This window comes from Rattus rattus, chromosome 4 (assembly GCF_011064425.1).
Source record: "Rattus rattus isolate New Zealand chromosome 4, Rrattus_CSIRO_v1, whole genome shotgun sequence".
NCBI classification, from domain to species: Eukaryota; Metazoa; Chordata; class Mammalia; order Rodentia; family Muridae; genus Rattus; species Rattus rattus.
The window spans coordinates 114,680,777-114,691,833 of NC_046157.1; the positions used below are offsets into that span (position 1 = coordinate 114,680,777).

Here is an 11,057-nt window from a genome sequence, read left to right on the forward strand (position 1 = left end):
ACAGGTCAAATACGATGGCTAGACACAATTTAGCCCAGTGCTAGCACGCTTTTGTCATGTGCCAGGGATCAGGGATTGACCCTTTGCCCCATACAGAATATGTATATTTTTATTCCTTGATTTCATGCTACAGCCAGTGTACATTATGTTTGTTTATTTCTTCTCCTTCTATGTTCTCTGCTGACTAAAGAGAACAAAGTTTGGAAACAGCGTCCTCTAGTTATTCAGGCACTCCAGGCACAGGACCTCACCACCCTCCGAGTCTGCAAGGGAGGTCACCGATGCTGATCAGTGCCCACTAGCCTGGATCGACAGGGTGCCACCTTACAAATACCACTCGACTCTGCCCATCCTGTCTGCCCAGGTCAGTCACGGTCTTGTGAATGTGTCTGTGTGACATTTACAAAATGTGCTTCGATGGGGGTTCGAAGTCAGGTGATACCTTCAGAGATTCAGAAGGCCACTTGGACAGGGAGTCAGCAGTTCCCGCATGACCCTGTGGAAACAGATGACCAGAGCCAACCACAGACTCTAATTTGCTTTGTTCCCCGTGCTCCAGAGAACCTGTGCTATTGCTAATCTAAGGCTGGGCACGGCCCTTTGTTGTCTGGCCCTCTCCTGATACAGTGCCCTTTGATTACTGGGGAGGAATGTGTTCCTAGAAGTCACACAGCAATGAAGTAAATTCGACAGAGGGGCAAAGTGGATCTGCTTGTCGGAAAATAAGTATCTATGTCCTTAATTCAAACAGATTTATGTTTCCAGAAAGGAGGAAGGAAGAAATTGACTGACATGGCAATCAGCGGGACACTCGGCCAGCAGAGCCCTCTTTCAGACAAATGCAATACTGTGAATATTAAGAACCTGGAGACCTTGCTCTAAAGGTTTTGAGGCCCATCAGGAAAACAACAGACTTGAAAAGGAAGGCGTGGTTCTAAGTTAAGCATCTGAAAGGCTCACTTAAGTAGGGGGCTGGATCACAAACAAGGAGGGTGACTAGAAGTAACTAACAGACCTAGGAGGGCTTCAACTTGGGTCAATCTCCTCTGACATCACAACAGGGGTGGGAGCTGGGGGTGGGAGGGAGGTCCTCCTGGCCATCTCTGATCTTATCCCAGGATTACAAGCTTTGGATACTTTACCAGAAGCTGCAGGACAACCGGTCACTCCTCAGGAATGCTGAGAATGGCCACACGGGAAACTGCAAGAACCTTAACCACACAACACCGCCAGTGGTGACCTAGAAATCCACTCAAAGTCTCCCTGGCAGAAAGATGACAACTCTTTCTGGTTCCGGGGCTCTTTTCACCCTGAGGCTAGACAGCGCTTCTCAAATCAAAGTGTGAGGTCTCTCTAGAGCAGTGACATACTGTGTCTGGGTGCATGGTCTTACGTTTGGCACTAAGGTGTCGACTTCAGGTTCAGGAGAGACATGGGTAAGAGATGTGCATTTTCTTTTTTTTTTTTTTTTTTTTGGAGCTGGGGACCGAACTCAGGGCCTTGAGCCCTGAGGGCCTCTACCACTGAGCTAAATCCCCAACCCGAGATGTGCATTTTCATACAGTGCTCATCAACATGAAGTATCCTTAGCATAGGGGACATTTCTGTAGTGCCTTCTGAAGAATTCTCTCTTACGTCCCTTAGTCAAACTACCTATCTGTGGTCATTATTCTTACTCCTTCATTGTACAAATATTTAATGAGCGGCCTTTAACTCTCAAGGGAAAAAGGGTAGCACTTGCTTTAAGGCCTGTCTGTGAAATAATGAAGTTCTCGGAATACCAATAAAGTACCTCAGGCTTTCCTGAGAAGACATAGTCCTGCTACATTATTTACAAACAGAGGGATTTTTAAAGCTCCAGGGTCTCCGGAGACAGTGGGCTATGCACGCAGTTAAGGCGTATGATGACCTTAAGTAGCATACGATGGCTGCAAACCTTTGGTTCTCGCCAGGAATCTGCATGCGTCCACATGGAAAACCCTGTGCTAAACACCATACCTCCAAGTGAAATACATTTGTACTTAGTCCACCTCACTAAAAGATGTTCATATGGGTGCAGAGTGCTCAGGGACAGAGCAGGGGCTGGGAAAACTTCCTACTCTACCCACAAGCCTTCTCCAGAGTTTTATTCAGTAACCCACCATTTTGGGCCATGGGAGTTGCAAGAAAAAGCAACAGGAAGAAACAGGGGAGGAAGAAAGTAAGAACAGGTTTTCCAACTACAGCAAAAGTGTCACGCTCTAAATCAGAGGAGAAACACTCCCATGTTGGTTATGGAGTCTGTGGGGGGAAACAACATCAGAGACAGACAAAGGTGGGGAATCATGACCAGCCTATCAGTGGATTCCATTTTCTGATGCCCTCAGCCACTTCTTCCTTTCTGTTTTTTTCTAGAGCCTGGGGGGGGGGCAAATTCGGGTAGAAAATGGGTATTAATGAGAAAACCTAAACTGGAGGCCATGGAATGATTCCTAGCAGCAGCAGCCCTGTGGTGCTTGGCTAATCTCTCCTTGGAAGGGGACGCCAGGAAGTCCAAACACAACAAGAGCCTCCCAACAGCTCTGTAAGCTGGGGCTCTTCACCTGGCCTGCTTTGAAGGTAGGGTTTTCCCTAGTAGGACCACCCAGGAACTGAAGGAAGACTAGCCAGCTAAGTTTCAGGGAGATAGCCAGGAAGCACAAAGGGGGATTGGAGAACAAAGGGGTCTGCTTATCTATCAAATCCACATTCAAGCCAACACAGACTGGGAAACGTGTGTGCGTGTGTGCGGAGGCTAATGGGGTTTATGGGCTGGCACCTCTTCAAGTTTTTGGAGGAAACCACATAGCAGTAAAGGAACAATGTGTAACATAGCAGTAAAGGAACAATGTGTAACATAGCAGTAAAGGAACAATGTGTAACATAGCAGTAAAGGAACAATGTGTAACTTCAAAATCAGTCCCGGGAAGAAGGAGGATTAGCATTCCCTGCATTTGCAGGCTCTGGTTCTTGAGGAGACATTCCTAGAGTCATGACTCAGGATCCTGCATGTTACACACATGACAGTTGGGAGAAGTGACGGCAGTCGCCAACAGGAGATTTCTTCCTCCAGGAATGACTGGCGTGCAAATGCTCCTATCAGCCTCCTCCACGTTGGGCATAACCATGGCACTGCCCTGATCGATGCCCACATGGGACACTACCATAAGAGTGTCCCCTGGATGCAAACATCTGAGCTTATTACGTATATTCAGTTAGAAAAGCGCAATGTGGCTTTCGAAGTCATAAGATTGGTATCCTGGGAAAGAAGACAAAGAAGACATTCACAAGAGCCATTAGAGAGAGAAAGAGAGAGAGAGAGAGAGAGAGAGAGAGAGAGAGAGAGAGAGAGACAGAGAGAGAGAGAGACAGAGAGAGAGAGAGAGACAGAGAGACAGAGAGAGAGAGAGACAGAGAGAGAGACAGAGAGAGAGAGAGAGAGAGAGAGAGCACAAGCTGAAAGAGATTTTAATGAAAAAGGTCTGAGAACAGTCACAGATCTCAAGGACCAAACGACTTAAGCGTGTTGGTGGGTGGGGGAAGCCTGTCGGTTGGATCATACTAGAACACCCAGGCTTAGGCATATATTCCATCTGTTTGAGAAGTGCTCAGTCCAGACCTTACACATAGAAGCTCACGGTTAGGGTTAGAGGAACTGTTATCACTCCCTTAGTAAACAGTTACTGATGGACCACAGAAGACACCTGCTTTGCCTTCAAGGAAACTACATGGGGAAGACAGACTTATGAGACCCAACTCAGATGAAGCATTTGCCTCCTGACGCTAAGTATGGCTATGAATATAGAAAACGATGTTCCCAGAAACTCACAGAGCTATAGCGAAGGCACAGAGTTCCCCCATGTCAACTGCTCAAAATACCATAGGGCGCATGGTACCAGGGGCCGGAACAAGAAGGGGGAGGAAGAGGAAATAGCGATTTGTATGCCAATTTAGTCTGGCCACATTTTCTGGTTCTTTGCTCAACTATTAGTCTTGATGTCTTTGTGAAATATATTATATATATACATATATAATATATACAATATATATTATATATATATGAGAATAACATCAAAATCGTAAAGTTTTCAGTTGTGCTCTATAAGAAGGGTAAGTCTCAGCTAATCAGTCAAAGGAATCAGGTAAAACAGGCTGCGGGTCTCCCAAGGTGGGAAGAATTCTGCCAAATGATATCTTTTAAGTTAGTTTGTAACAGCAACTTTTCTTGGGTTACCCAGGCTGGCAAGCTACCCTGTGGATTATGAACATAACTCCATAACTATGCGTGCCAATTCAGTAAAATCAACTGACCAATCAATCTATTCACACACACACACACACATACACACACACACACACACACACACACACACACAATGTTATCATTTTATAATTTTAACACTAAGAAGAGTGTGTAATGAGAAGGAACGCTATCTCCCAAAGATGCTGTTTGAGCCCCTTTTCCGGAGTGGCAGTCCTATTAGGGAAGGTTCCAGAGCGCCTGGCAGGATGTCAGGAGGAGTTATTAATTCTAAGCCTGGCTTCCTCCATTCTAGCAGAACAGCTACACGTGCTCAGTTACCACAACTTCAGAAACATTCGGACTTTTGCTGATAGTGTAGGGCAAAGGTCCTTACACTCAGCTGAGCTAATCATGTAAGTGAACCAAAGAACCCCGCTCTTGAACTGAGGGGAGAAGGGCCCGTGTCAGTTCCCCTTTTCACTTTGCTCAGAAACAACTCTGACCCTTTCCTACAGTACAGCCTGCTCGCTTCAGATCGACAGAAGCATAAGAAACATATCTGTAAACAGAAGTGCAACATCCAAGGTAAGAAATTCACCTTCTACGCCTGCCTTCAACCAGGCTGTGCCTCTGAGGAGACACAGAAACGGCCACCATCTTTCTCTCAGTTCCATGAGACGAACACCTTGTGCTCTTTGTTCAAACCGTGCTTCTGGAAACATCTGACGGGGGGCCGTTCCTGCTGGATTAATGAGACGCTTTAAATGGAAGGGGCGAAAGCTGTGCTTCTCCCATTGTCTGTTTATGGCACTAATAAGAACCACTTTGCAGTTGTCGGTTTCCTATTGGGATAATACTAAGGTTTTAAGAGTCCATAAAAGCTTTATATTTGAGTCTTGTTTCTAAATGATGACTCTTGTTCTGGCGAGGCCCATAGCATTGCGATTATAGCCAGATGTGTGGCACCATATTGAGTGAAAAGCTAATTTCGGAGAATTCTCCCCAACAAATGCTGAGGCCTTAGATCTCCCAGTAACTTCTCTGCCTGACAACTGCGCACATCGTATGCGCTAGGTCAGGTGACCTAGATTCTCCACATTTGTGTGGATGATAATACCAGATGTGTGCGTGCCTGTGTGTGCGTGTGCGTGTGTGTGTGTGTGTGTGTGTGTGTGTGTGTGCATGCTCCCATTTAGCCCACTCACTTCTGTGATCAGAAAGCATTTATTTGATGCACACCCAGTGATGATCACCCTTTGAAATAAATACAGTTTTTCCAAATCACTATCATCGAGTCATTAAGCATTACCTGTATCACACCACTTCTCCTAAGGCCCAGGGAGAACCAGACAGTCTTTGACAGTCAACACTTCCTGTACTTCTAAGCACTTGCTGAGGAGCCTACTGGAGTAAGTGTCACGGATGTAAAAGCTTAGCGGGTTGGTCAGACCCCACCATGAAGCAGGTGAATGTCTCCTTGGGAAGAAGCAGAGTGCATGCCATGCTTACTTCAAGGTGCCACTCCCCCTCCAGGCGGACATCTACTGAGTACCTACTGCACACAGGCCTCTCTTCTGGGGTGCAATGACGGGTTTATGTTCCAGACGGCAAGGAGGGGAGAAAGCAACAGGGAAGAAAAATAATGAACAAGAATCGTATAAAGCAAGGGTGAGGTCAACCACAAGTGACCGCTGGGATCATTTTAGATCTGATGACTCAAACGTGACATCTGAACAAAGGGTCTATGTTAAACGGGGAAAAGAAAGTCCACGAAGAACTTGGAGAAGGATATTCACAGAAAAAAAGAAAAGTGCAAAGGCTCTAAGGCAGATGTAAGGTGAGAGAATGTTGGGGAACAATATCAATGATTTACACAAGTGACTACCTGGACTCCATGGGGAAGAAATCAAGAAAAGTTGCTCCTAAAGTGTGCGTGCAGTAACCACTGCTCCTCTCCCCCACCCCCCCCAGTCCCACATTCCAAGCAAGGAAGGCACTCAGTTGACTAATGCCCCACACCCAACGACCTGGCCTCCCAGAAGGCTCTGAGACAGTGACCTCTAAGCCTCCTTCCCTGAGAAATAATCAGGTGAGGCCCGGGGCGAAAACTCAGAAGAGACCCTTCTGCTTCCTTCTGTCTTCCAGAAAGATGGACTTTCTCAACAGCTCGGTCATTGTCACTGTCAGGATAAGCCTAGCCTGCTCCTAGCACACTGGCCACATAAAGATCAGCACGCATCAAGCTCAAAGAACCAAGTTCATACCCACTGCTGGTTTAGGTTTTCAATGACCTTCAAAGGCCCCCAGTTATGGTTCATGGGAACCTAAAGAAGGTAGAAATCTCACAGGGTAGGGTGGCATGGAAGGTCCGCGATCATGGAGTATTCTCAACTGGGATCGGGAGCCCCCAATCCTCTCATCTCTCTTGCTCTCGTGCCCTAGCCGTAGGAGAACAGTTTCTCTCAGCATAACGTAATGCCTTGCCACAGACCAGAGTCAACAGGGCCAATAGACCGCGGACCGAGACCTTCACAAATTAATCTAAAATATAGCTTCTCGGTCCACAAGCTGTCTCGGTTCTTTGTTATAACGTCAGAAAGCTGGCCAAGATCCTCACCTCCTATCTTCTTCAGGGTCTCTACTGCTACAGTAAAACATCATGACCAAAGGAAACTTGCAGGGTGGGGGGTATTTCCTCTCACAGCCTGTAGTCCATCATCCAAGGGAGTTGGAGTAGGAACTCTGAAGCCAGGGCTGACGTAGAGACTGTGGAGAGAGGCACTGTTTACTGACTCCCTGGCTCATGGCTTGCTAAACCTGCCTTCTTGAGGCACTCAGGACCACAGCCTGTAGATGGCCACGCCCACAATGGCCTGGGCCATTAAGTCACTCATTAAGAAGATGCTCTAGAGACGTGACTACAGGCCAGTCTTGGAGAAGTGTTTTTGCAATCGAGGGTCCCCCTTCCCACTAATGTGTGTCAAGTCGAACATATGCTAAGCCAGTGGAGAAGAGAAAGGATCCCTGGGCATCCAAGCTGCAGAGAGTGGAAAGTATGAGAAACCAATAGGATCCACCCTCACACTAGACCCTCATGCTAGATCTGGATGCCACACCCGGTGCACCAGACTGAGGTGCCCATTCTTCCTTAACAGCTCCATGACAAACATCGAGAGATAATGGCCTTCTTATGTCTGGATTTAGTCCCCAGCACTTAGTCATTTGGAGGACTAAAACCATAAACCCACTATAGTAGTTGCTCTTAAAATATATGTTCATAAAATATACACTTAAAAGAATAGGGTTTAAATGGAATTACCATGAACAGTGAGGAAGCAATATCTCAACTGGGCATCGTACGTTATCTAATAAGACCTCCGGTATCTTTTGAATCATTAACCTGGCCACCCCCCAATTCATCAAATACTACAGGTTACTGGAGAAGTATGGCCTGCTGGTCCAATCTGTTCAGCAAGCAGAGTGAGGAGCCGAGGTTTGAGCATCGTAGTGAACCTCCTTGGTTCCTATAATTGTTTCTTCCCTGTGACAACATCAGGCTTCAAGCATCCCGGGAACCCTCTCTGCCTCTCTGTGAGGCCAGGATCAGATTCCAGTAGAAGCCTTTCAGCTTTTCTTCTAACTCAGAGTTGGCCTTCCACTATACCATAGGGAAAAATGATCCGGTTGAGACAACAGCTCTTCCCCCGAAGGCCTCCCACTGACCCTCTAACCTCTTTACTGGGCTTTGCAGATGGCTCAGCTCTGAACTCTGATATAAACAGCCATTAGAGAAGTCATCCTCCACCGCAGGATGCTGAGCTCCTGAAGATGCTTTTGTAACCAGAGGCAGAGGCTACCCACACGAACTTCACCAGCGCAAGGTGCTTCTCTGAAATGGAGTAAAGTGCGTGGCAGAGGGACATGTCGCACACCAGCAGACTTCTAAATACACGTGCTGAAGGAGTTCTATAAAGGACTAGGTATGTGCAAAGCCTGCTGACTAAACTCAGAGAGGTAGAAAGTCTTTGGTTCCCTCTCACGATATTCTAAACATTTAACGAAAACTGTAATATATGAAACCTGGGTCCTTGGTACAGTCTCCCCCACAGCCTACCTACGAAGCCCATTGGCTCAGGGTCATTTAACTCTAATGGGAAGCAACTGCATAAGAAAGATATTTGACATACCTCTGAAAGGTATTTTATTGTACAATGTTTCCTCTGAGATCCCTAAAAGTCAAGGAGAAAACTTTGGAGAAGTATGTGAACTCTACTTGGTGTGAATGTTCTAGACACTCATAGGCATCTCTACAAGAATTCCATAATTCTTAAAAGGATTCCTAAGACATCAGATAACGTAAATCTTCCTAAATCACCATGCAATAATCGTGCTGGGATCTCTGCATTCTCTGGGGTATTTATAAAACCACTTCTCCTTTTATATCCCCCCTAGCCATTACAAAAACCCCTATGAATCATATAGCATTAACCATATGATGTATAAGAGACAGACAGCATGTTACTAATGAAGTGACTTCAACTATCTCTTAACCACATGAGTGACCCCTCAGCTGAGCTTGGACAGGTAACATCACCCCCCAGAAGCATGAGCCCTGCATAACCGAACAGCAAATTATGTGGGCTCTTGCTCTACTCCTGCCGCAGTCAAGGACTTCCGCACGAGTAATTAGATTGCTGATGTCTGGGGCCCTTTTTAACCTACCGAAGGGGAGAAAACCGGTTAAAGAAAACGGATAAGATGGGGTGAATACGTAAAAAGAGATTCTGGGAGGGAAAGATTGGAAATATGGCATTTTGCAACTGAATAGACATGCTTTGGCAAAAGTGAGAAAAAGTCACCGAATCCTGAGTGCCAGAGACTGGGGCTAGGGAGACAAATGTTTGGTCTTCGGATGAAGGAGGACAGTGGACAAAGATGTGATAGGATTGTTTTCTGCACTGCCAACGACTTGTCCTAGCCACCAAATCATTTTACCTTAGGCTCTCAAGAAGGGTATGTTTAATTGGTCCAACCTCATACATGGAGTTATATCCATCGAGTTAGAAGACTATGTCCATTATGCAAAGTTAAACATAGGAGACTCCAACTTATAAACAAACAGGATCTAGCACGTGTCTAATTTATGTTTCTAGTCTTCTCCGTGATGTGACAAGCTCACAGAACTCTTTAAAACACAAGCTCGCTCCACAGTAAATGAAGTCCAATTTGTAGATGGAAAACCCATACTCAAGAAATGCACACATAAACATAGATCTGTGTTTCTTACCATGTGGTCAGGCGAAACTACTACAACCGGAGCCCCAGCCTCCATATTAAACAGAGAAATAAACCGATGTTGGAATTTTAAGGAAAATTTGCTTATTATATAGCTTAACATCCCCGTGTTCTGATTGCGATTATGCTCTCGTCCTTACACAAGTGATAATTATCTTCAAAGTGGTTTTCACACAAAAATTATACGGCTGTGCTTGAGCACATCGCCCAACTGCAACTCTCCAGGAGGTGTTGACAATGACCCGAGCTGTGAAAGGCAAACAGAGCAGGAGGACATAAAGCAAGAATGTGCAGGAAAGGAAGGCTTGGGTAGACACCAAGTCACCATTGATCCATTGACTAGGAGTCACTGCGATGGAATAGTGACTTTTGATAGTCTCTGCAAGCCCAGAACTGGCGGGATTCCCAGAGTTACATGAGATGAAATGCCATACTAACTGACGTTGTTTACCCAGCAGGATGTGTGGGGTTGGTCCCCTCTCTCCACATCAACAAGATCTTCACCCCAAAACCCATTTGGTCTCCTCATTTCCACTGTGAGCATAATCTGCCTGTTGTCTGCCCTGCCCCACCCCTGCCCTGCTCCACACCAGCCCCACCCCCTAGGCACCTTTTCTCCTTTCACCATTTTCTTGTCCTATGCACCAGGATTTTTTAGCTTTTTAAAGGAAAATAGGCGTGGTTTTTGAATGTGGGTACTGCACGAAGTGGATACTTTCCCAGTCATAGACATAAACAAGCCCCAAACATCAAAGAACAAATTCTACTAACAGAGCCAGCACTGTCCTTCTGACATTCATTTTGCATTATATACATTTAGGGCAACTGGGAACAAAAGACAATGCATTCTATAAACAGCGTGCCATTCAGATAATTATAGAGAGAAGACACTGCTGGAACGGGCAAAATGGTTCTGTAAGTAAAGTGACTGCTCACAAGCTGGCAACCTGAGCTATGTCCCTAAAACCCACGGTAGAAGAAGAGAACTGAGTCCTGGCAGTAGTCCTCTGACTGCCCATGACTCATGGCATGCATGTAACCCACACACTACCCTACACAGACACATGTGTGTCTGTGCACATACATGCCCGTGCTCTCGTGCACACACGCAGACACACACAGATATACTACATATGCACACACACACACATATACACGTAGACACCATATACACACAAAGAGAGCTAAAACACATGCATGCACGCATGCAAACAATCATAATAGCAGTAAATAATTAACAATATGGAAACATTTTATAAGAATGTGTTATTTACACTGTTCTGTCTTGAGTTACACAGTAGGGTTCTTCTAACACACAAGTATAAAATTGAGAGGTTCAGTATTGTTTTCCAATAAATGGTGACATCAATACACCAACCCTGGAATTTCACGGAAGTGTTAAAAAGGTAATAGTGTAACATACAACACACTGTCTAGATTTTCAGCGTTTAGAAATGTTTAAATTGTCACCAAGGTGATGTAATAGAACGAGGGCAATAAA

At 45.6% G+C, this 11,057-nt stretch overlaps 1 protein-coding gene across 1 annotated transcript in view; it reads right to left on the reverse strand.

The window, feature by feature from the left end:
• Aff3 (AF4/FMR2 family member 3) overlaps positions 1-11,057 on the reverse strand; it is a 464,232-nt gene that overhangs the window by 314,117 nt on the left and 139,058 nt on the right. The window lies entirely within an intron of this gene.